This window comes from Bubalus kerabau, chromosome X (assembly GCF_029407905.1).
Source record: "Bubalus kerabau isolate K-KA32 ecotype Philippines breed swamp buffalo chromosome X, PCC_UOA_SB_1v2, whole genome shotgun sequence".
Lineage (NCBI taxonomy): Eukaryota > Metazoa > Chordata > Mammalia > Artiodactyla > Bovidae > Bubalus > Bubalus kerabau.
The window spans coordinates 122,484,924-122,509,836 of record NC_073647.1 but is presented as its reverse complement, the minus strand read 5'-3'; the positions used below and the strand labels follow the sequence as shown (position 1 = coordinate 122,509,836).

The window sequence follows — 24,913 nt, the reverse complement described above, 5'->3', positions numbered from 1 at the left end:
GGGTCGAGGAGAAAGGCATGTAGGACCTGTACCTTGGAAGGGGGAAGAGAGAGGAAAGCCCGATGTGATGGTAAGTCTCAGAAGGTGTGTGGAGAACAGACTGTTAAAGGGGCATGCCTAGAGAGTTTATTTGCTTCGGGTACGAGGGCTGTGATAGCAGCCATGGCCTGTATGCAGGGAGGCCACCCCTTGGTCAACATGTCAAGCTGTTTTGACAGATAGGCTTTGGGAGCCCAGGTGTCTCGGGCCCACTGACATAGAAGTCCCAGGGCCTGTCCTTGGTTGGAATGGGCAAAGAGAAAGAATGTTCTGGTGTGATCTGGCAGGTGGAGAGTTGGCACTCGGAGGAGGCTCTGGGTGAGCTGGTGAATAGGACTGGCCGGTGAGGAGGGGTTAAAGAGGGGCTCATCCAGACATCCTTTAGTAGCCTCATAGAGCGGCTTTGTAATGAGGGAGACGTTAGGGATCCAGATACGGAAAAAGTTGAGGAGGCCGAGGATAGGCAGGAGTTCCCTTTTTGTTTTTGGAAGTGGACAGTTAATTAAGGCCTGGATTATATCTAGGGGAATAGTTCTTTGCTGATGGGATATGGGGAGCCCCAGGTAGGTGACGTTTGTCTGGGCTATTTGGGCCTTGGATCGGGACACCCAATAACCCCAGGATCCCAGGACCCCAAGGAGTTTGGCAGCATGTTGGAGACAGAGTTTTTGGGTTGGGCTACAAAGGAGGAGGTCATCTATATTGGAGGAGATGACTTGGGACTAGGTCAAGTGTCTGTAGGTCCTTTTGTTAAAAAAAAAAAATGGACCAAAAAAGTGGGGACTGTCTCTGAACCCCTGGGGGAGAACTGTTCATGTTAGTTGTTGGGAAACATGAGTCTTGGAGTCTTGCCAGGTGAAGGCAAAAAGGGGTTGGGAGAGGGGGTGGAGGGGGATGGTGAAAAAGGCATCTTTGAAATCTAATACTGTGAAGTGGGTTGCAGTCAGGGGTATGGCAGACAGAAGGGTGTAAGGGTTAGGGACTACTGAAAATGTTGGTGTGATAGCCTCATTGATTTTTTGCCGATCCTGGACCAGTCTCCAAGAGTTTGGTCCCTTTCTTACTGCCAGAATAGGGGTGTTGTGTGGTGAATGGGTAGGAATTAGGATAGAGGCTTGAAGAAGACGGTCTATGATAGACTAAGTCCCTTGTGGGCCTCCGGGGTGAGAGAGTACTGTTGTTGGGTGATTATAGTCGAGGGGTCTTTTAGGGTAATGTGGGCTGGGGGATGATGTTTGGCTATAGATGGGTGATCAGTGTCCCAGACTTGGGAGTCTAAGGTGGGTAGATCCAAGGGAAGGTCAGGGGTGAGGGAGAGGGACGGTCCAGGTGCCATCTGCATGCAGAATATAGAGACTGTATCAAGGGGGGATATGGTAATAAAGACCCCCAATTTGGATAACAGATCTCTCCCTAGGAGTGCCATTGGGCACTTAGGCATTATGAGGAATGAGTGTATGAGAGTCGATTTTTCAAATTGACGGAGTAATGGAGGGCTGATTTTTGGCCTTAAGGGAACTCCAGAGACCCCCTTGATTGTGAATTATGAGTCTTGAGTTGGGCCAGAGTAGGAAGTTAAGAGAGAGAAAGTGGCTCCAGTGTCTGCTATAAAGGAGGTCTTTTTCCCGGCCACTACCCCGTCTACCCTAAGTTCTGAGCTCATGTCTGGGACACGGGCCAGGGGGCTGGAACCCAGGCCCGTCATTGGAACAATTCTCGTAGGGTTGGGCTGAGGTTCTGGGGAGAAGTGGGGATCTCACTAGGGGCACCAGGGCATCCCTGTGGACATTTCACTCTCCAGGTCTGGTAAGTGGGGACTTCCCCAAGGGTGTCAGGGCGTCCCTGGGGACAGTCCATCTTCCAGTGTCCCCATTGACCACAGGTTGGGCATGCTTTTGTGGGGGGCCACGGGTTTGAGCATGCCTTTGTCCAGTGTCCTGACTGGTTGCATCAGAAGCAGGGTCCCGGGGGAGGTGGGTGGGTCTTAAGTCCCAGTCTGGGATGACTTGGGCTGGGCTGATCTCTTCCCTTAATTGCTACTGCCAAAAAGGTATATTTAGCTTTTCTCTCATGGTCTTTTTCTCTCTTAGCCTCCTCCTCTCTGTTATTGAACACCCTGAAGGATACTTCTAGAAGGTCTCTTTGAGGGGGTCTCAGGGCCCTTCTCTAGTTGTCTAATGTCAGGGGCAGACTGGCTGATGAATTGAACATGAAGGTAGAGCAACTCAGCTGGGGTGGTGATATCTAGGTTGGTATACTTCTGGACTGCCTCTATTAGGTGTGTCAAGAATAAGGCTGGATTTTCGTCTGCCCCTTGGGTGATTTCCCTGACTTTATCATAATTGACATGGATATGAGTATTTTTCTGCATTCCTTCTAGAAGTCAGGTAATCATATGATAGAGTCTCCTGATACCCGGGTCACCGGGCTGGTTTAAGTCCAGTGGGGATCTAATTGAGGCACAGCCTCATCAGCAACTGGGCTATCCTGGTCTTGGTTATGTAAGTGATCAGCATGGGTTTTTGCCGCTTGCCAGATATGGTCTTTTTCATCCGGGGTGAGAGTGGCATTTAGGATATAATATACATCACTCCATGTGAGGTTATAGGCCTGGGAGAGTCTCAGGAATTCTTTTCTGTATCTGGTAGGATTTTCAGAAAATGATCCTAACTTTTCTTCTATCTGGCTCATGTCTGACAATGAAAATGGCACATGGACTCGGGTGGGGCCCTCGGGTCCTGCCACCTCTCTCAGGGGAAACGTGTTGGGTATGTGACTGTGTGGCAGGAGAGGAGGGAAGTGGGGAGGGGGAGTCGGGGAGATAGGGTAGCAGGGTTGAGGGGGAGTCAGGAGAGGTTTCGGGGTTAGTAGGTGAGTTGGATGAGGGGGAAGGAGAGGGTTGGCAGGGTGGCGGATAGGCAGGGGGCTCATCCGCAGGGTCGAACTCCGGGGGTGCAGAAGGTCGTGACCAGCAGTTAGTTGAAGAAGAGCCCTTTTGCTTGGGAGGCAAGGTGCATAGAAGGACTTCATGGGTGGAGCAGGCCTTGCATAGGGAGGGCCCAAAAGGCTTGGGCATATGGGACCTCCGACCATTTGCTATTCCATTTGAGGAAGTTAGTGAGATCTTATAAAATATTGAAATCGAAAGTCACAAACTCAGGCCAGCCGTTTTGGTTATCCAGTTTGTATTGAGGCCAAATTTGAGTGCAAAGTGATTCGAGTTTATGAACCTTGAGATTGGTCAAGAGTAGAGGTTTGAGGTTTCATTTTACGCAGGCCTAGGGAGAGTCCCATGGGACAGATTGGCTTGACCCCATAGCAAATGGCTCCGACTGTCCAGTGGAGAGAAAAGGTCATCACCTAATCTTTTGACCGGGCAAAGAGAGAGAGACTCTGAAGGAGGGAGAGGTATCCCCCAAGTACCTCCCCAGAGGGCCTATTAGCCGGAGGGTTCCCTAAAAACCCAGAAAGGACGATAGTCTATGGCGCCCTAGAATACCATCCGAGCTTACCTGGGCTACTGGGTCAGGCGAGAATTCGTGGTGGATGGAGGGAGGTCGAATGGCAAAAGGCCTCTGTCCTGGAGTTGGTCGGTCTCGCAGAAAAGAAAGTGTAGAGAAAAGAGGAAGAGAGAGAGACCAGTATTCCTCAGGTTACGTGGAAAACCAATAAAGCCCTTACACAGGACTTGTACCGCTCACAAAGGTACAGGGCGTCTTCTCGAGGAGGTCTTGAAAGCCCAGGCGGGAGAGTGAGCTCGTCGGCAGGCTTCCACACTCAGAAGAGCTGGCTGTGGAGAACGAGAAGGAACCTCAACCCTCCCGGGTTTCGGCACCAAAAAATGTAGAGTAAGGGAGTTAGAGAAGGCGAGGTTCAGAAAAAGAACAAGACGGGCACTTCACAGGAACAGATAACCTTTAATGAGGCGAAAAGGGACAGCAGTCAGATTAGTGAAAGTGAAAGTGAAGTCACTCAGTCATGTCAGACTCTTTGTGACCCCACGGACTGTAGCCTACCAGGCTTCTCCATCCATGGGATTTTCCAGGCAAGACTACTGGAGTGGGTTGCCGTTTCCTTCTCCGGGGGATCTTCCCGACCCAGGGATGGAACCTGGTCTCCCACATTGTAGGCAGATGCTTTTACCGTCTGAGCCACCGAGCTGCTGCCCTAACCCAAGAAAAGAGTAAGTATATATGTGGAAATCTACTGTCTTAAGGGGGTCTATTCTTCTCCAAGGTTGTTCGGAGTATTTATCTCTTAAATGGCTGGGGCAAGGAATTCTGGAGATCGGCCAGAGGCTGGACTGGCTGGGAGCTAGGCATAATCAACCTTAATGTCCATTTTTTTTGCCTTCGGGTGAGAGAGTTCTTTGTTTTGCATAGAATGGTGGGGAGGACCCAGAGAGGAATTTTAACTCCAGGCTATTTTGAGCCCTGTAACTTTCCTTCAGAGTGGTTTAAGGAAGAGGACTGGTTCTTTCTTACACAAGAAGTAGCCTGGCGGTAGATGGCCTCCGGCGCTGATTCAGATATCTGAGCATGTCAGCCCTCTTCTTTCTCCCCTCACAATCACAAGATGGCTGTGGTAGCTCTGAGAATCACATCCTCTGCTGACTGTATTCAAATGCAAGATGCTGAAGGGTAGGGGACAAAGAATTCTCCTGCTTTCTTATCAAGGAGGCAGCTATTTCCTAGAGACCTCCTAGCAAACTCCCCCCTCAACCCTTGAATTGAGCCTGGGACATATGACCACCGGGGGTTGCTCTACCATCCATGGCTTCTAGGAATCCTAGCCTAATATTTAAGTAGAACTGGGATTCTTTTAAGCAGAGAATATGTTTTGGGGGTTCTTTTTTAAGGTTTGTTTGTTTGTTTGACGTGGACCATTTTTAAAGTCTTTATTGACTTTGTTACAGTATTGCTTCTGTTTTATATTTTGGTTTCTTGGCCAGGAGGCAGGTGGGATTTTGGCTCCCTAACCAGGGATCAAACCCATGCCCCCTGCAGTGGAACGCAAAAGCCTAACCACTGGACCATCAGGGCAGTCCCTAGGGAGTACCTGTTTTTAAGTGGCAGAGCTTCGGAGTACTCCACCAACACTGTAGGGCTCAGGAGGACTTCAGTGGCTGGAGTCAGGAATAAGGGTGTTCCCTGGAGAGGGAGAGGTGTTAACAAAAGCCTGGGGCAGGTGGGAGGTGGGGTGGGGGGGTGGGGGAGTGGGGGGGTGGTAGAGGGTGTGTAAAGAATGGTTACACCCTATAAGTTTGACTGAAGCATAGGATCTTACAAAAGGATTTCCAGACATTTATCTTTACTCTGTGGAAACTCAATTCACAGAAGAAAGGACAGCATCACTGCTTTGGTCAGAAGTGGCCTGGAAAATGCCATGGACGGAGGAGCCTGGTAGGCTGCAGTCCATGGGGTCGCTAAAAGTCAGACATGACTGAGCGTCTTCACTTTCACTTTTCACTTTCATGCATTGGAGAAAGAAATGGCAACCCACTCCAGTGTTCTTGCCTGGAGAATCCCAGGGACGGGGGAGCCTGGTGGGCTGCCGTCTATGGGGTTGCAGAGTCGGACATGACTGAAGCGACTTAGCAGCAGCAGCAGCATGGGAGGCCTGGAGCCAGCCTACTTGGCCTCTGCCTTACCCTAGATGAAAGAGGGCTGCTGCTTCTGTGTTTTTTCCCCAGTTTTGTTCGGATATAATTGACACACACACAGTGTTTACAGTGTCCAGCATAATGATTTGAGGGCTTTCCAGTGGCTCAGTGGTAAAGAACCCATCTGCCAATGCACAAGACCTGGATTCGATCCCTGGGTCGGGAAGATCCCCTGGAGAAGGAAATGACAGCCCACTCCAGTATTCTTGCCTGAGAAATCCCATGGACAGAGGAGCCTGGTGGGCTACATACATGGGGTTGCAAAGAGTCAGACACGACTTAGTGACTAAACACAACAGCATAATCATTTGACTTACATGTATGGTGAAATGATTACCACCATATGTGTAGTTACTAACATTCATCACCTCATATAGTTACAAAAAATTTTTGTTTCCTTGTCATGAGAAATTTTGGGGTTCACCTCTCTTAGAAGGTTTCCGGTATACCGTACAGTAGTGTTAACTATAGTCATCATGCTGTAACAAAAGGGTTTCTTCAAGACCAGACTGAAAAACAATGCCCCAGGCCCTGCTCCTTTGACCCCTGCCACACCCAAGGTTTCCTGGGGCCCTCTCTTTGAAGGAGGCTGTGAGGCACAATTAGCAATGTCCCCCATCTGGCCTCAAACAGGAACTTCACAGGTATATAGGGAAAAGAGATTGGGTTTGTTGGGGTTTTTCCATAGCATCTTATGAAAACTCCAAGTGAACTTTTTGGCCAGCCCAATATAGTGATCCAGCCTGGGTCCGTGTGCTGTGTTTTCGTGGCAGTGGGCTTTGAAAATGCCACGTGGGGCCCCGCACCTCTTAATCCTATTACTGACCCTGAATCAGTAAAACAGGAGTGGAGGAGAGCCTCATGAGAAGTGGTCTGCATCCTCACACCCTGCCCGTACCACCCTGTACTAGATGCCCAGCGCTGTTGTTACAAAATACTATGAACTTGATGGTTTAAACAACTGAAATGTATTGTCTCCCCATTCTGGAGATCAGATATCCAAGACCAAGGTGGGGGCAGGAGTGGTTCCTTCTGAGGGTGAGTAGAGTCTGTCCCAGGCCTCTGCTTTAGCGTTTGGTGCTTTGCTGGCAGTCGTTGGCATCCCTTGACTTGTAGATCTCTGCCTTCATCTTCATGTGGTGTGTTCCTTCTGTGCCTTCACATTGTCTTCCCTGTGTGCATGTCCATCTGTGTGCGAATTTCCACTTTTTAAAGAAAAAAAGTATCAGACCATAGTTGATTTACAATGTTGTGTTACTTTCCTGCATGCAGCATAGTAATTCATTTATACATATATATTCATCCTTTTCAAATTATTTTCCCATATAGGTTATTACAGAATACTGAGTACAGTTCCCTGTGCTATATAGTAGGTCCTTGTTGGTTATCTATTTTATATATAGTAGTGTGTGTATATTAATCCCCAACTTCTAATTAACACCCCCATTCCCCCTTTGGTAACCATAAGTTTGTTTTCTAACTCTGTGAGTCTGTTTCAGTTCTGTAAATAAGTTTGTTTATATAATTTTTTAAAAACAGATTCCATATATGAATGATATCATATGATATTTGTCTTTGACTTACTTTGTTTATTACTATCATCTCTAGGTATGTCTACATTCCTGCAAATGGCATTATTTCATTCTTTTTATGGCTGAGTAGTATTCCATTGTATATATGGACCACAGCTTCTTTATCCCTTCACCTTTCAGTGGGCATATAGATTGTTTCCATGTCTTGGCTTTTGTAACTAATGCTGCAGTAACAAGTTTCCACTTTTTATAAAAACACAGTCAAATGAGATTCAGGCCCACCATAATGACCTCAGCTTAATCATCAATTTCTAAAGTAATATCCATAGATACTGGAGGTTAGGACCTCAACCTCTCTTCTTTGGAGGAATGTCACTTAGTCCATAACACATCCCACATTGCAAACCTCCACTTCCCTTTCTCTGGGCCTACTCCTCCCACTCTTGATCCCAGTGGCCAGTCTAGTCACCTAACTCTTATACCAGTGAAATTTGGCAGACGAAGATGGGTGACTTAAAGGAATATTTTACCCTCACTGTTCTGCTTGAAGGGATAATTGTGTAGAATGTGAGAAGAAACTCTGGACTAAATTATATACCTATGTTCAATCTTGTGCATGGGATCCTAAGTTTGAATAGAAAAGAATGATTATTATAATTTTACCACTATTATCATTTATATAACATTTTCACACAGAGTCTCATCAGGAAGCACAGTCCTTTTTTGTTTTTTTTTTGTCAGTAATGAAGATCCTTTGTTCCCATCCCCTTTAACCTCATAATAAATTCTCCTTGAGGATGTTTTCTGGCACGATTGTCTGCAGAAAACCCTGTATTTAAAGATGTAACCAGATCTTCCTAAATTTAGCAGAGCTGAAACCCAAGTAAGGGAAGATGGAGAGAGAGAGTAAATGAGACACTGAAGAAATATAAAATGGAATTTATAGAAAAATCTCTCTCTTTTTTTTGGTCAGGGCACTGACAAAAGTAGGGTCAAAATTTGGTTAAGTGCCAGTTCTTTTTAGATTATATGGTTCTAATTTGGTGATGTGCTTTCTTTTTAAAGTTGGAAACTTGCTCATGAAACACTAGTTACCAGTGACAAAATCTGCCCTTGATCAAGGAAGCAAAAAGGTGAAGTTACAACACTGGCTGTGGTCTCTCAACTTTCTTACATTCAGCCATGTTGTCAGATGTTAAGATGGTTTCCTCTTATGCAGTGGAAATTTCCTCTTGCCCCATTTTCCCTGGAAATGTAAAACAGCTGCACAGAACCTCCATTCAACCCTCCCTGTATGCAGAGATTCTTATTTGTGTCATCACATCTTCTCTCTCCATTATCCTGGTTCATCAACAGGCTCGATTCATTTCTCTTCTTCAGAGTACAAGCCCGACACCAAGCTTACACTGTCACACCTACCGAAAATGCTTTTCCCTCTGAATTTTATGCCAGAATATATCCTTGATTCCTTGGATACTTAGCCGAGGAGAGAGTTCTGGAGCACATCCAGGAGAGCATAAAATGGGGAATCCTGAAGTGATACAGCATGGCTTCCTCATCTCTCCCTGTAGCCCCCCTAGTCATCCATGCCTCAGATGATAACCGTCATTGCCCAGTTGGGGTTTTCTGAGAGTCTACTTTTCTAAGACCCAGTTAACTTCTAGGATGAAATGTAGAGTGTGGGAGTCTCCAGAGAAAGAAGGCCTATGGTGAAATAACAGGTGACTCTTGAGGTCTCAGACAGGGAAGACCACTACAACCAACAGGGTACTCTTGGAGGTCTGGGTACCACTTAGCCTGCTAAAGGATGAAACCCCTCCTAAAGAATGGAAAGGAAACAATATTCAGACCTGTCATGGATTCAGTGAATTTCATTTACCCAGTTTCTCTCAGGTCTGGGGAAATAGGGACCAGCTCCAGAGTCTAGTCAACTGCTGGGGCCAGTTGCAGAGAAATTCCAGGGACTTAAGTCCAGTATAGCCTGATTTGCGTACCACCCGAACACAAACTCTTCCCAGCGCATGCAGTTCTTAATCTCTGTTGGCCCCGCATCCAAAAGAGATCCCAGCATTCCTATGGCCATTTTGAGCCCCAGTGCCACAGGGCATTTGCAAACGGGGCCAAGACTGTAGAACTAACCATGAGACTAGGGCCAAAACTGAGGGGTTCAGCTATATTCCTCAAGACCTTCGGAGCCTTGATAGCAGCTGTCGAAAACTGACAAATGAGATCTTGTCTCCAGTACAATCATTTGGATCCTTGGCGGTTCTTTAACATTGAATCCCACATGCAGGGCTTAAAGGAGTGTTCATGCCATCACATGGATTCTTCTAGTGCACTCCTGGAATGACCTAAAGGGCTGGTGAAGTGGCACCGATACTTACCTTACAACCTCTCAACACTGATCCCCACAGATCACATTGTAGTTTCTGTCACATCAATAGCTCCCCAGTCTCATTTAAATCCAAACAAAAGGGCTTCCCTGGTGGCTCAGTGGTGAGGAATCCGCCTAACGGTGCAGGAGACACGGGTTCAATCCCTGACCCCGGAAGACCCCACATGCCGTGGAGCAACTAGGCCCGTGCACCACAAATACTGAGCCTGTGCTCTAGAGCCAGGGAGCCATAATTACTGAAGCCCTTGCTCCCTAGAGCCTGTGCTCCGCAATAAGAGAAGCCCCTGCTCGCCCAAACTAGAGAAAAGCCCAAGCAGCAATGAAGACCCAGCACAGCCAAAAATAAATACATACATTTAAAATAAATAAATAAATGTGTTTCACCCAAACAAAGAAAATCTTAATACAGGATTTCATTGTTTCTATATTGGATCAGTCTGCCTTTGGATATCTCAGTAACAAACACCTTTGTCCTTTTCAGCCCATTATTTTGCTCCTGAGGCAGTGTCTGCAACTCCAGCGGGTACTACAGTATTTGTGTAACCCTGCCCCTTTTGTCCAGTCATACATACTTCGAGGTCACACACTACGTCCTTTATTAGTTTATCAGACTCTACATGGAGCTTGACACAGCGTTTACCGAACATGTGAGATACTGTTGCTTAACATCTAAAATTCAAGGTGTTTGGTTGATTCTGAAGATGAATTATGTTGTCTTTCTCTAACTGTAGGCATTCAGTTCCAGAAAACCCAGAGGTTAAAGGAAATCCTGGTTCAAGGTCATCTTTATGGAAGAAGTAAGGGTGGTGGATCAACAGCAACCCATTACAGATATTTTCGCATTAAAAGCAGCATTGTAAATAGAATACCAATAACATCTTATCACCTTTAATTAACATTTGGTAATTTTTCCCCTATTTTCCTCAGCTTGCATGAGAATTTGCTTTCTCACCAATTGTAATAAAATTATGTGCTTTGTTGCAGAAAATATTCATGTATGAAAAGCCACTTTTGGCCTGTGTCTCATCCTATGTCCAGCATTTCAGTCCTTCTGATTTTAGGACTCCAGTATTGTTGACCTTGAACTTCAAGTGGTCCACCTTAGAGAACCACTGTATCCTAAGGTTGGAGAGGCACTTGGAAGCTTGAGATGGAATAAGCCATGTTGGGATGGCTCAGCTCCTGCCTGAACTCCCCTTCACTGGCAGGAATCCCCTCGGGCCCACCTCCATAGCCCAAGGCAGAGCACCTGCTATCAACTTCTCTCACACACGTGTCTCTCCAATGCGAGTTTTCGGTTCTGAGGTCTAGATTGATCTCATCTTCCTTTGTCTTTCTGAGGACATCATTGCAAGAGCCCCTACTGCTCTTCACTATTTTACCTCCTAATTCTCAGCTTCTTCTTTATTCTAAGACCACCTCCCCCACACAGGATAGACCTCTCACATGGCATCTCACCCGTTCTTAAGGTAGTGAAAAGGTATCAGAATTGTATGTACATGAGAGGGAAACTCAAGTTGGAGAAACCTGTGTACTCATCACAGAGAGATTCCAGCATTTCCATGTCCATACTTTATCCATTTCATTGGGTGGGCCAAAAGGTTCTTTTGGGTTTTTCAGTACAATGTTACAGAAAAGCACAAAATAATTTTTTGGCCAACCTAATGCAAGCCATAGTTTATAGACCTTGTCTGTCCTTAGATCTCTTCCCTTCTCCAGAATGGGTTTCCCCATTGTCTCCCTGGTATTCCCCAGTCATGATATTATTGCTGCTGCTGCTGCTAAGTCACTTCAGTCATGTCTGACTCTGTGCGACGCCATAGATGGCAGCCCACCAGGCTCCTCCATCCCTGGGATTCTCCAGGCAAGAATACTGGAGTGGGTTGCCATTTCCTTCTCCAATCCATGCATGCATGCTAAGTCGCTTCAGTCATGTCCGACTCTGTGTGACCCCATGGACAGCAGCCCACCAGGTTCCTCTGTCCATAGGATTCTCCAGGCAAGAATACTGGAGTGGGTTGCCATTTCCTTCTCCAATATGATATTGTTGGAGGTAGTGTAAAAAGCTTTGTCAAATATTTCCTTCACAAACTCTAACCCACTCTTGGAGATTCATACTACACTGAGGAATTCTACATTGGAGGAATAAAACCCACTTTTTTTAAACTTAACAATTCTCAAATATTTAACTACAAGGACCAGGACTGTGCCTTTCGCCCCCCTCCCCACCTCCCCACCCCCCACCCCCGCCCCATAGATCATCTGTTATCATTGAGTAGGACAGAATTTTGCAACCACTAGGGTAACACGAGTTGCAGATTTCCACATGGTTTCCAAGCCTGCTGCAAACTTGACTGAGCTTCGTTCATCAGCCCGAACATTCTGTCTCGTCTTCACAACATGATGTCTATGCCACCAGGGGCCATTTTCACCAATTGCTGGTAATCCACCTCTAGGCCTTTGCTCATGCCTTTTACCTACCTGAATATCCTTGCCCTCAGGCACAACCTATGTTCCAAATCCCCTGTGAAGCCTTCTCCAGCTTCTCCAACTGCCAACACTGCTTTTGCCAATATACTTTGTCTCCGGTCCTACACCAGTTAAAGCCTGATTCTGACCCTACCACAAACCTGTACATTCTCATTAGGCATGATCATAACATGTCCAACTGCACAGTTTTTCCTTTGCTTCTTTTGAGAATATAAAAAAAAATGCACTTACCACCTCTTCATTGACTGATGGATAGCCAGATACCATAGAAGTAGCACCTTTTTATCTCTACTTTTGGGGGCATTGAGTGTGGTTTTGTTAACCATGTAGAGTTCAGTTCTTCCTGAGAACATAGCTACCCTGCCTTTACCCCCATGAAAGTCCAGCACACTTATTTGTACTTTTAAGGAAGGAGAGAATGAATGTTATGGGGTTCCCCTCCCCCCGATTTAACAGAAGTGATGGCTTAGAAATTTCATAATGGCTCAGTGCCTAAGAAACATTTTGATTCTCCTGGACCAGTCATGCCATTGTGGCAACTTACGGGTGCTGGCCCTTCCTCCTCTCTGCAGCAGAAGATGAGCCGTGAAGATAATGCAGACATTATCTTTCCTGTGTCCTCAGAGTTATGTAAATAACCCTGCCTTCCTTACTGACGGAAAAACTGTCATTAGTTTGCTTTTTCAGGTCACTCTGTGTCTACTGAATGAAATTCAATAGTCCTTGGAAATTCAACCTTCTGCAGTCTAATCACTAGATCATTGTTTTTAAAAAAAACCAAAGGTTATCATTTTAAATGCATTGATTTTTTTTTTTCTGGAGGAATTGAAAGGCAGTTAGGTTTTGTTTTTGTTTTTCCTTTACACCTTTAGGGGCTTTTCAATTTTTGTTTTTATTAACTGGATTTTCATTTTTAAAAGTATGGCATGTGCTTGGTAAACACACACACACACATCCAAGTGTACAAAGTGTATACGTTGGGCCCTCTGTATCCCCAGGTTTCAAATCCACAGCTTTGCAGATCTGTTAGTTGAATCGTATGTGTGTGTGTGCGCACTCACGCGCATGTGCATCTACACACACTGTGCTTAGTCACTAAGTCGTGTCTGATTCTTTTGCAACGCTATGGACTGTAGCCCGCCAGGCTCCTCTGTCCATGGGATTCTCCAGGCAAGAATACTAGAGTGGGTTGCCATTTTCTTCTCCTAGGATCTTCCCTACCCAGGGATCAAACCTCTGTCTCCTGTGTCTCCTGCACTGGCAGGTGGATTCTTTACCACTGCACCACCTGGGAAGCCCATTGTTGGATCAGGGGATGGGAAACCCACAGTTACAGATGGCTGACTGTATTTATTGTACTACACACTCTTATATAAGGATCTTGAGCATCCAAGGATTTTGGTGTCTGAGAGGGTCCTGGAACCAATTCCCTGCAGATACTGAGGGACAGCTACATAAAACAAGAAGTAAGTCTTCCTCTCACCTTAGATTCCCAATCTCCAGCTATCCCCATAGGTGAACAATATTACCTATTCCTTGTATATCTTCCAAAGGATATTTTTACATCTCCACCACACACATGTGTTTGTCAGTGGAATGTGCTACAATCACTGTTATATACTATTTTTTAAATACAACCAGATGTGTTGGAGAATTTCCATATCAGCACATATAGATCTACTTTATACCTTTCATTACTGAGTATTTCATTGTGTGGGTGGTACCACACTTCATTTAACTAGTACTCTCATAACAGCCATTGCTTCTAGTCTTTTGCCATTGTTTATAATGCTGTAGTGCATATATGTACATATATCTTTCTACACTTGGGAACAAATGTTTGTTGAAATTGATAAGACAGTTTTTGATCAGTGCTGAGAAATTCCTTTCCAAGAGGCAGCAGCTATTTAGCTCCCCGCTTAATAGTATATGAGCTTTTTTCCACAAAAGTTTTGTGTGCTACAAATTTTACTTACCCATTTCTACCCCACTGCTAGATTAAACATGGTATCTAATTTTAAATTGCTTCTCTCTAATTATGTGCGACGATGATCTTTGCATACGTTTTCGCATATCATTATATGCAGATTCCTTGCTCATGTCCTTTTCTTTTTTTCCTCTAAATTGTTTCTCTGATTGTTTTGTGGAATTTTAAATGTTAATATCATCCATCACGTCTTACCAACATATGTAACATCATTTCTAACATGTTTTCTTCTACAACTTTTATGATTACTTTTAAAATATTGTTTAAATATTTTATCCATGGGAAAATTCTTTTATTATACTAAATAAATTTAAGTTCCATGGGAATAGAGGCCAAGTTTTTAATTAGCTGTTGCATACCTAATACTGACGCATTTTTTAAATACCAATTGTGGCCAGAATATAATGGGTAGCACATTTCTGGCATTTTCTTTGCTCTTTTAAACAACTTTCTCTCAAAAGATTCTCTGACCTGAAGTTTGGGAGAGATAAGCCATACCACACTACATATTTTACTGAAATATCAGCAGTTGCACAGTAGTGTTGGAGGTGATGGTTAAGGAATCAACCTCCACCCTGGCCTCCATTGCTTCCTCCTCATGATGGGCCTTGGGTAGCCCCCAAAAGTGCTTCATCCCACATTCAGAACCTTTCCAACGCTCCCATGTGAGTTTTGGTCATCTTTCAACTGCCTCTGAGTAGGAGAAAACCCATAGAACTGTATACCAGTCAAACTGAGGGCAGTGGGGAGAGGGGAGTGTTTTAGAAGATTCTTTGGAATGCTCTTTGACTAAGGTAGCTACATGAAGTGCCATGTGCAGACATCCCTGAGTGGTTATCTAAAACTGATAGCCATATGGATCTGCTGCTGCTGCTGCTAAGTCACTTCAGTCGTGTCCGACTCTGTGCGACCCCATAGACGGCAGCCCACTAGGCTCCGCCATCCCTGGGATTCTCCAGGCAAGAACACTGGAGTGGGTTGCCATTTCCTTCTCCAATGCATGAAGGTGAAAAGTGAAAGTGAAGTCACTCAGTCGTGCCTGACTCTTAGCGACCCCATGGACTGCAGCCTACCAGGCTCCTCCATCCATGGGATTTTACAGGCAAGAGTACTGGAGTGGGGTGCCATTGCCTTCTCCGATATGGATCTGAGTGAGCTTCAAAACACTGTTACCATTTTAAAATTTCTTACAAACACCCCTAAATCTCAGTGGCTTACAACAACAAATATTTATGTTCCCTCACTCCTGGGGAAGCTCTGTGTGGGTTCAGCTTGGCTCCATGTGTGTCCTCATTCTCCTTGGGCCATCATTTACCTGGAGGGTGTTCTTCTCATGGCAAGCGCCAAAGAAGGGGCCAAATCATGTTACCATATTAAGCTCACTGTGGTCAAATTGGAGGGACTTCAAAGTAGCTTCTGCCTACCTCTGATAGAACACAGTATAGGGAACTGGTAAAGATAATGGACATTGGAGCCTGACAATACTGGGACAGCAGACACTGTTGAGTGTCTGCTCAAAAACATTTATCTCCTCTTCTTTCTATGCTGATGGACACTAGTCCCCATAATAGGGACTTATAATGCCAGATGCTTTTCTGGCCTCTCTTACAGCTATAGGTAGCCATGTTACACAGTTTTGGACAGTCAGACATTAGGAGAACCCTGCTGGATGCCCCTGGGAATTTATTTTCCTATTTGAATCATCCACTTAATTCCTCATCTCCCTGGTATTCTCATCATCTAGTTGGGGCTAGATATATTCCACAGAGTTTTTGTATTAGTCAGATTTACTTTGTAAGAGATAATCCCACATCTAGGTAACTTACAATAAATAACATGTATTGATTTTTTTTCTTGCTAATGGTCTGCAGGTTTTCTGGAGGGGGTAGGGTGGCTCTGCTTCAGGCCATGGGTAGGATTTAGCCCCATTTCATGTGTTTCAGAACATGACAAACTATGCAAGCATATTTAAAGCACCTGCTTATGTCATTAGCACTTCTTTGACCAAACTAGTTCACATGGCCAAGACCATCAATAAATAAGGCAGCAAAATATGCCCTCCCCACGATGGGAAGTACTGCAGTTACATGGCAAAGGTGTGGATGTATAATCCTATATGAGTAGAATGAAAATTTAGAATAAGAACCCAACCTCTTGCATTTCCTAGATGTGTGAGCATTAACAAATCACTAGCTTTTTAAAACGGAGAAGGTAATGGCACCCCACTCCAGTACTCTTGCCTGGAAAATCCCATGGATGGAGGAGCCTGGTAGGCTGCAGTCCATGGGGTCGCAAAGAGTCAGACACGTCTGAGCGACTTCCCTTTCACTTTTCACTTTCATGCATTGGAGAAGGAAATGGCAACCCACTCCAGTATTCTTGCCTGGAGAATCCCAGGGAGGGGGGAGCCTGGTGGGCTGCCGTCTCTGGGGTCTCCCAGAGATGGACACGACTGAAGCGACTTAGCAGCAGCAGCTTCTTAAAACCTTAGTTTCTTCATTTTCAAGATAGCACTGAGCTCTTTTCCCTGGATGCATTTGAAGGTTAAACATAAACCATGAAGCATAGGTGGACCTTAAGGAAAGTTAGCCCTCCACCCCCACAACCGAATTCTGATTGTTTACTAAATGAGTTCCTCCCCGAAGTCAGGTATGGCTCATGATTTAATGTTGGCTTCCCCCTGGGGTTGATGAGTGGCTAACAGGGAGGCGGCACTATTCACTAAGCACACATTTCCTGAACACCTGACCATTTCAAGGTCATTGTCATGCTTTCATGCTTCAATAGACTGTCACTGTGTTTTTCTTTTTTTGGCAAATGATCCTTAATTCACTCTGACAAGATCGAAGGAACACTGGCATTTTAGGGTTGCTTTTTGGCTGTTTCATAGGCTCCCTCTGCTGGAGTAAAATGTCCTGTTTGGTCCTCAAGATTTGAACATCCTTTCCCTTTAATTGAAAGCAAATGTAATCAACAATTTGCTGCATGGTTAGACTGGCTTTTCACATAGTGTTTCTCCTGCCATGTCCTCAATTTACCTTCCATAGAGCTGTAATACCCAACTGACATTCTTGCCTTTTCAAAACAGAGCCGTACAAAAGAGACTGACTTTAAAGAATTTGCCAGACTTGTGAATTGTTAATAATAACCAGGTTCTTGTTTCCTGTGAGTAATGCCCTTGCTACTTCCATTCTAACCTTCTCAGTTTGAGAACATCTGGGAGTATTATGGGAAGGCTGTGACAAGCCTATTTAGAGGTGCTTGCTGAAAGGAAATTAGCCTGAGTCACCAGGTCTGTTATGTTATGGATGTGGTGGTGTAGTCCCTAAGCCGTGTCCAACTCTTGCGACCCTAAGGATTGTGGTCTGCCAGGCTCTTCTGTCCATAGGATTCTCCTGGCAAGAATACTGGAGTGGGTTGCCATTTCCTTCTCCAGGGGATCTTCCTGACCCAGGGATTGAACCTGGGTCTCCTGCATTGCAGGCAGATTCTTTACCAACTGAACTATGAGGCAAGCCCTCATATTATTGTTATGATGAAGGTAGACTATAATCGTGTGTAGAAAAAGTGAGGATTGCTGTAAAGTCAACACTTCCCCTGCCAGGGGGAGCCACCCCTTTTCAGGACACACAGTTTTTCAGGACCATCAACGTGAGACTTCACGTGAATTCATTTTTTATAAGGCCATTGTTCACTTGTGGTGGTGGTGTTTAGTTTGCCAAGTTGTGTCCAATTCTTAGCGACCCTATGGACTGTAGCCCACCAGGTTCCTCTGTCCATGGGATTCTCCAGGCAAGAATACTGGAGTAGGTATTTGCTTGCCATTTCCTTCTTCAGGGGATCTTCCTGACCCAGGGATCAAACCAGCATCTCCCACTTTGGCAGTCGAATTTTTTACCACTAAGCCACCTGGGAAGCGCCATTGTTCACTACTTCCCATTTATGGAGTTCCACTTTATTTCTGGCTTTGCAATGTGCCAGGTGTGTCATCTTTTCCTTTTTCACCTCTCTATCTTTTAGGAGTCACTTTTGGGATTTAAATGACTTAGGAGAGTATTCAGTGACTTCTGAATCAATAGGCTCATAGGAGCTCCTGGGCGATGGTATTTAGAGGAGAGGGGACTGTCACAGTAATGGCAACTCCAAGGTACGTGTGGAAGTGTTAGCACCTCCATTTCTGCCACAGCCCAAAACTGTGTTCTCTGACAGTTCTAGAACTCCAAGTGCTGTTTGAACCAGCACCACTGGCATCACCTGTGGATTCGTTAGAAATGCAAAACTTCAGTCCTCACTCCAGACTCTGCACATTCACAAGATCCACAGGCATCCAGATACATATCAAAATGTGAGAAGCATTGGTCTGGGGTAATGGGAAGTCTCAGTGTAATGCCACGCCTGAGGTATGTGAGAGAGTATGGGCACCTTAGGAACTGCCAAAGCCAGAAACACCTTACTCTTGCCCGCCTCTAAGGTCTGTGACTAACACCCCCGGAGCTGGTGGGCTGGCTCCACCCATCAGCTTTATAAAGCCAGGCAGTGAACCCATAACCCTGCCCTGCAATCAGTATTTACGATCCTTTTTGACTGGCGCTTTGACCTCAGTGGGCTCTGACTTCCGGGACCTACCTGTCTGCTCTCCACCCACTCAGCTGACTCATTGACTCTCAGAGTCTATTTAATAGCTGTTCTGCTTTGGCCCAAACTCCTAAGTTCTGGTGCTTTCCAACTGGGATATAGCCAGGCCTTAAGTGATGACACCTTACTGTGGAGATGATGTTCAAAGAACCTGGGGGATCTTTAGCAACTCAAGCTGTAAATTAGTCATAACTTTAAAAAGTCTAGATGACAGAAATTCAGGTTGAAGTAGCTTAACTTTAAAAGGGGGAATATGGGCACCTGTATGGGTCGAATATGACATCACTTCTGGGAGCTTTCTACCCAAATGCATAACTATAATCTGATTGTGAGGAACATTGTACATATCCAAACGGAGGGGCATCCTATGAAATAAATTGTCCATATTTTTCCAAAATGTCAAAGACAAAGAAAGGCTGAGAATCTGTTACAGACTAATGAAGTCTAAAGGGTGTGACAACTAAGTCCAATGTGTGATTTTGAATTGGATCCTGTAACAGAAAACACAGCATATATGTATTTATGTATGTATATATATGTGTGTGTGAGTATGTATATATACATATAGTTGTTGTTTAGTCATTCAGTCGTATCCAACTCTTTTTGTGACCCCATGACTATAGCCCGCCAGGCTCCTCTGTCCATGAAATTTTCCAGGGAATAATACTGGAGTGGGTTGCCATTTCCTTCGCCAGGAGATCTTCCCAACTCAGAGATCAAACCCACATCTCCTGCATTGGCAGGCAGATTCTTTACTGCTAAGCCACCAGGGAAGTCCAGATAGAAAGATGGATAGATAGATAGAAATATATAGATATATCTTTCAGGGGCATTATTGGGATTATTGGGGAATTCTAAATATAGACTATAGATTACATAATAATACTGCATCAATATTAAACTTCCCGATTTTTTATAGTTACACTGTAGTTAGGTAAGAGAATGTCCTTGTTTATAAGAAATATACACTGAAGTATTTTAGGGTGATGGCTTCCCTGGTGGCTCAGTGGTAAAGAATCTACCACCAATTCAGGAAACATGGGTTCGATCCCTGGGTAGGGAAGAGTCAGACATGAATTAGCAACTAAACAACAACAATTTTTGGGTAAAGGAGCATCATGTCTGCAACTTACTCTAAAATTTCCCCCTTTGAAAATAAGCAACGGTAAAGCAAATGTTAACAAAAGATGACTATGGGTAAATGGTATATGGGAAATTTTGTACCACTCTTATAATCCTTTGGAATTCTATACTAATCATTTACAAAAATAAAAAATTGAAAGTGGGTTACATTAACAGAATACTGGGGAACTTTACAGAATTAAGTGAAGAAATGTCAGACTAGGGTAGTCTGGGGATCTTGGGAACTTGAAGACTTGAAACCACCAGAGCAAACTCTGACCTTAGTAAACTTCTTTAACAAAGTGAATTTAGAGCAAGAAAGGGCTTTTAAGGCTCTTTAATGTCTCCATTTCATGGGTGAAAAAACTGAGATCCACACAGCAAAAGTAATTTGCCCAGGGAATCACAGATAATTATTTCAGTTTCCATCTGTAGACTTTTAGGATTCTTCCTCATATTGGTTTATAAATTAATCCCCAACATTTATTCTTTTCCTTCCACTTTGAGGTTAGGATATGAGTTGAAGTAAGAACAAGATTAACATATGTAAGTATTCAAAAATAACAAGAACCTAGGTTTTATGAACAACTGTCTAAACAAAATCTCCCCCCATTAACATGGTTCTCCCCCACTTTTGTCATTAAATGTATATATGATAACTACATATTTAAATATAAAAAGCAGTGCCATTGTCTTTGAAGATGATTTTATTTGTATGTTAAAATCAGCTAGAAGATTAGAATTTCTTCACTTACCATGGCTTACCACATGGGTAGGTACACTTTGTCCTTTTCCATGGCCTTTTTCTCACCTCATAGAATACATCATCTCTCAGTTAAAAGGTAATGCTAATCTACATTTGTTTCTTGGAAATGCCCCTCATGATTTGAAGAGACTGATTTAGAAAGCACAATATCAATATTGTGCATGTAGGGATGCCCAGGAGCCATCTAGTCCCACCCCTGCCTTTGAAAGGTGAGCCTGCCTATGGTTGGCTATTCCCTCTCCCCTCAACTCCTACACCTGCTTCTACTACAGAACAGATTTTAAAAGGGAATAGGATCTATTTGCATATATTGAAATACCTTTGAGATCACTTCTGAAATAGCAGTATAATTAGAGAAAGCAGAGCTCTTTTGATCATGCTTCCTAAAATCCTGTATTGTCTTTTGGTACCAAAAAGGCATTTGTATAGCACTTGGACCATTAGACTGGGAGCTGATAAACCTGCCCTGACCAGTTTCCTCCCTGACAGCTTTTGAGAGAGAATGCAAACCCTAGCCGAAGGATCCTAGGTGGTGCAGTGCAAAATTGAGTGGCTTAGTGTGTGACGAGAGGCAATGGATTTTTTTTTAAAAGGAATTAAGAGTGCTTTCCATCACCTGTGTTTGGACATGGTCATGAATGACTAACATAAATTTTTCAGAAAAGGTGGGTTCTTATGGTTCTGTCTGGTGGCAAACACTGTCTGCTACCTCCCAAATACTCATTTTCCACGTTGTCTTTACTAACAGAAGCCTAATCTTGTTTGGCATAGCGATGTTCTCAGATAATTATTTGGTTTTCCAACCTCTCTGTCAGGGTGGCTATATCAAACAGTACTAGCTAATGACATGTCAATAGAAGTCCGCTTGAAGTTTGGGGAAGCATTTTGCTCTCCTGAGAAAACGGGCGTGACTGGTGCTGCCCTTCCCTATTTCTTCCTGCCTTGAATGTAAACATGACACCTGGAGTTACAGCAGCCATTTTGTGCCCATGGGCCAAAATGAGGGAAGGAAGAGAGAATTGTGACATCCTGGCTCTGACATCACAAGTAAACAGTATCAGCCAGCAGTCAGCTACTTATAGACTATTTTTTTAATGCAAAAAAAAATAACCTTTTATTGGATTAAGCCACTGGGTTGTCAAGTTTTCTAATAGTTAGTGAGTGTAGTAGACTTTGGGAGAAGTCTGCTTAGCTCGAAATAATCCTTGTTCTTTATGAAACACCATCCCACTCCCTACCTGGGTGGGTTTTTGCACTCATATTGATGCATTCAGGGTAAATGCACCTGACCAAGAGTGAGCCAATCAGATTTTCTCTCAGGAATTCAACATTAGGTTTCAGTGGTTCTAGGTGATCCTCAAGTATGACTGAAACTGAGGGACATTATAAACCTTGGAAGCTGTTGTGTATTATGGTGTGGTGGAGGTGACCTTCAGCCATAGAGAAGTCGAGAAAATGGGTCTGTAGAAGGTGACAGAGGCAGAGACCTGTGTCACCAAAAGAGACAACACTGCCTGGGGTCTGGCAACTTTCTGGATTCAACTGTGAGTCCTTTTTCATGCTTGGCTGCTCCAAGATCTCTGGTTTCCTTCCAGAAAACTGGGCAGCCCTGTGATTGTCAAGGTTGCCTACACAAGGGCATCTGGTCAGAAGGGCAAGGGACGTGAAACTCAGCCTCTGTGTTTTGGTCACAAAGCCTTGGCCTGGCACTGCATCAGCCCAGAGGTAATGTGCTACTTTATGCAATTCATCTGCCCACAAGGGAGCCTGCTTTTCTTTTTTTCCTTAAATTTCACACAAGACTAAGAAAGACCCTTCTTCATGCCCTTCTTCACCAACCTAGCGCTGTTGGTATCTTCCATGCAAAGGACCTTGATGCTCAGACAAAATGTGTTAACGAACAGCTAGACTGTTAGTTCTATCATTCGATAAGTAAACTGTTCAATACCTTGATTTATTTTGCTTTGTAAAAGTTGAAGTATAGTTTACATATAGAAAAATGTATAAATCTTAAGTGCATAGTTCAGTGATTTCACTGTCAAATATACACTACCCAGCTTAAGGAAAAGAATGTTTCCATCATCCCCAAAAGTTCCTTTATCCCAGTTAGTACCACTTGCCCTGCCCCACCCCCCCCCCCGACACACACACAAAAGATGCTGGAGGTAACCACTCTTTTGACCTCTTTCACCATAGTTTGATTTTGCCTATTCCTGAACTTCAAATAAATGGAATCATCTAGTGTACTCTTACGTGCCTGGCTCCTTTAATTCAGTATGTTTGTGAGCTCCATCCCTGTTATAGGTATCAGTAATTTGTTATCTTTATTGTTGAGTAGTATTCCATTGTGTGAGTGTTTCAAATTTGTTCATTCTATCGATGGATGATTAGGATATTTCCAGGCCTTATGAATAAAGCTTATGAATAGGAATTAAGGTGCTGTGGACATCCTAACTAGTGGCCCTAGATACTTCTTTCCCTTGGAAACTGATGTGCTATAGAAGAAGTCCAAATTCTCCACTTCTCACAGTGAATCTGTATATCTCACATGCATCTATCACCTGGATCAATTTTGTCTGGAGTTCTTCTTTCATCGTGTACTTGGGATACTTTATTTTGTAAGTGCCTCTTCATTACTATTTTAGATTGGTGCAAAAGTAATTGTAGTTTTTGCATTGTTGAAATTTGCCTTTGATATTAGAATATATTCTTAAATAAAGGTGGTTATGTTATCCATCACTTTAATATACATTTCTTGCTTTATGTTTTTTTGCTAATGACTTATTACTTGCTATTTATTTCATACTTAGACTATAGAATTGATGTTAGACAAAAAACAAATTTGAGCAATTTTCTTTTTCAAGTTCAAAATGGGTCATAAAGCAGCAGAGACAACTTGCAGTATCAACAATGCATTTGACCCAGGAACTGCTAACTAACGTACAGTGCAGTGGTGGTTCAAGGAGTTTTATAAGGGAGAAGAGAGCCTTGAAGATGAGGAGTGCAGTGACCAGCCATCGGAAAGTGACAATGACCAACTGTTAGCAATCATCGAAGCCGATCCTCTTACAACTACGTGAGAAGATGCTGAAGAACTCAACATGAACCATTCTACAGTCATGTGGCCTTTGAAGCAGATTGGAAAGGTGAAAAGGCTCTCGATAAGTGGGTGCCTCATGAGCTGACCGCAAATCAAGAAAATCATTGTTTTGAAGTGTCGTCTTCTCTTATTCTGGGCAACAATAACAAACCATTTCTTGATCAGATTGGATGTGCAACAAAAAGTGGATTTTATATGAAAACCAGTGATGACCAGCTCAGTGGTTGGACCAAGAATAAGCTCCAAAGCACTTCCCAAAGCCAAACTTGCACCAAAAAAAAGTCATGGTCACTGTTTGGTGGTCTGCTGCCAGTCTGATCCACTACAGCTTTCTGAATCCTGGTGAAACCATTACATCTGAGAAGTAGGCTCAGCAAATCAGTGAGATGCACCAAAAATTGCAATGCCTGCAGTCGGAATTGGTCAACATAATGGGTCTAGTTCTTCTCCACAACATCATGTGACCACATGTCGTACAACCAGTGCTTCAAAAGTTGAATGAATTAGGCTATGAGGTTTTGCCTCATCCGCCATATTCACCTGACCTCTCACCAACTAACTACCACTTCTTCAAGCATCTTGACAACTTTCTGCAGGGAAAATGCTTCCACAACCAGCAAGATGCAGAAAATGCTTTCCAAAAGTTTGTTGAATCCTGAAGCATGGATTTTTACGCTTTGGGAATAAACAAACTTCTTTCTCATTGGCAAAAATGTGTTGATTGTAATGGTTCGTATTTTGATTAATAAAGATGTGTTTGAGCCTACTTCAGTTCAGTTCAGTTCAGTCGCTCAGTCGTGTCCGACTCTTTGTGACCCCATGAATCGCAGCACGCCAGGCCTCCCTGTCCATCACCAAATCCCAGAGTTTACCCAAACTCATGTCCATCGAGTCAGTGATGCCATCCAGCCATCTCATCCTCTGTTGCCCCCTTCTCCTCATGCCCCCAATCCCTCCCAACATCAGGGTCTTGGCCAGTGAGTCAACTCTTCACATGAGGTGGCCAAAGTATTGGAGTTTCAGCCTCAGCATCAGTCCTTCCAATGAATACCCAGGACTGGTCGCCTTTAGAATGGACTGGTTGGATCTCCTTGCAGTACAAGGGACTCGCAGGAGTCTCCAGCACCACAGTTCAAAAGCATCAATTCTTCGGCGCTCAGCTTTCTTCCCAGTCCAACTCTCACA

At 44.1% G+C, this 24,913-nt stretch overlaps 2 protein-coding genes and 1 pseudogene across 2 annotated transcripts in view; 2 read left to right on the top strand and 1 right to left on the bottom strand.

Annotated features, from left to right (window-relative positions):
- The window catches only part of LANCL3 (LanC like family member 3), a 114,421-nt gene that overhangs the window by 59,782 nt on the left and 29,726 nt on the right, over window positions 1–24,913 (top strand). The window lies entirely within an intron of this gene.
- Window positions 1–24,913, bottom strand: part of PRRG1 (proline rich and Gla domain 1) — a 466,522-nt gene that overhangs the window by 417,730 nt on the left and 23,879 nt on the right. The window lies entirely within an intron of this gene.
- On the top strand, window positions 288–24,474 carry LOC129639451 (histone-lysine N-methyltransferase SETMAR-like; annotated as a pseudogene).